Source organism: Populus euphratica, unplaced genomic scaffold (genome assembly GCF_000495115.2).
Source record: "Populus euphratica unplaced genomic scaffold, PopEup_1.0 scaffold4.1, whole genome shotgun sequence".
Lineage (NCBI taxonomy): Eukaryota > Viridiplantae > Streptophyta > Magnoliopsida > Malpighiales > Salicaceae > Populus > Populus euphratica.
In genome coordinates, this window is record NW_011499859.1 from 2,532,188 (window position 1) to 2,533,903 (window position 1,716).

A 1,716-nucleotide genomic window follows, 5' to 3' on the forward strand; every position below is an offset into this window, starting at 1 on the left:
CTTAAAATCAAAGTCATAGATTTGATAAGTTAACTTGTATTGATCCGAGTTGATCTAATATCTTGTTGTCTCAGTATTTTTTTTAAAATGATATTGTTTTGAATTTTTTAATTAAATTATATTTTTATTTATTATTTGGATTATCTTTAAACCCATCAATTTAAATGAGCTACTTCAAACCAATCCTCACACAATTTATTTTTCTATTAAAAAAACATTATCAATACTTGAAAATTTCCTTTTATTTTTAGAAAAATGACGGAACCGGAGCAAAACTAAAGGAAATTGGGCCTGGAGCTTCTAAAAGTGATAGTGAATTTTGTGAATGAGAATTGTCCAAAATGGGCTCGACACTCGCTCAATCGAATTTCTAAAATTTAAAATAAACAAGGAAAAATTGTCAGAAGTGGGATTTGAACCCACGCCCTCTCTCGAGGACCAGAACTTGAGTCTGGCGCCTTAGACCACTCGGCCATCCTGACACTATACCAGTGCAGTAATTAAAGTTAATAAAAAGTAACTTCCTCATAACACATGGGCCCTCAAGAAGTTGCAATTGGTCGAATCTATATTGAAAAAAATTTAACCCAACCCACCGAATAGCATTAAACACCAATCTATAAGAGCATGCCTTTTCAATTCCAAGCCCGAAGGAGATAAAAGACAGCCTCCGCCAAGCCCAAGTACATGAATGACCACTGGGGCATAAATCTTTAAAGACGGCCCAATTCAACATAAGAAATGCAGATGACGCGTCCTGTTCTTCGACCTGATGATCACCATTGCGAGCTCACTCCCTCGCTTGCTGCAGACATTAAAACACAGAAAATTCATTCAAGCCTCGTTACTAATTATTTTTATCATGGAGTGGTAATATGCTAAAGTTAATATATAACGCACCCATTGCAGGCGATTTGGCATACGCTTCCATGTATTTTACTCGTTACGTGTTCTACATCAGGATAGTTGTTATGCCTAAACTAAACCCACAGAGACTGTTTGATTAACACTACATTGTATAGTACGACAATGCCTATGCTGAGAAGCAGCTGAAGAGTACACTTTCACTAAGGCCACTGGCAACCAAGAACTCATTCTCTAGCCGAAATGGTGATGGATGGACTCTCTTGATCTCTTCTGCATTTCTCTTGCCTGATTCCTCTGTCCTTTTTTCCGCAATTGCAGCTCCCCTTTTTTCTCTTCTTCTCCGCATAACATACTCTTCAGGAATAAACACGTCCATTAATTATATAAAAGGATGGTAAATAAGTTTAATTAACTAGTTGTAGCGAAGTGTTACACTTGAGCCTGCATGTGGCGAGAGAAGTAGGGATACCATGGACGTTGACGCCCATGTATTTAATTTATGCAAACAAGCAAACACTCGTTAATTTTATGTAGTTGCCAAGATGCAAAGATACATACCAGTTTTGGGGAAGTTTATGGCCTTGTTGCATGCGTGGAACACATCGAGGAGAGTACGGGAAACAACATCGTGTAACACATTGACAACTATATAGATTATTTGTACACGTTACGCAATGGGTTATGTTATTTTTTTTTTAATCTTCAAAAAATATAAAGATATTAGAAAGTTAAAGATTTAATGTTTACATGAAAAAATACCTTTAAAATATTAAGATAATGACTTATTAAATAATATTTTATTTTAAAAATATTGAGGTAACGACACATTACATCAATTTAGAATAATCA

The 1,716-nt window shown here is 35.4% G+C and overlaps 1 non-coding gene across 1 annotated transcript; it reads right to left on the reverse strand.

Moving 5' to 3' along the window:
- Positions 1-398: 398 nt before the first annotated feature.
- Positions 399-482, reverse strand: TRNAL-CAA (transfer RNA leucine (anticodon CAA)). Its single transcript has one exon. It is a non-coding gene; the product is annotated as a tRNA-Leu (tRNA).
- Between the last annotated feature and the right edge of the window lie 1,234 nt (positions 483-1,716).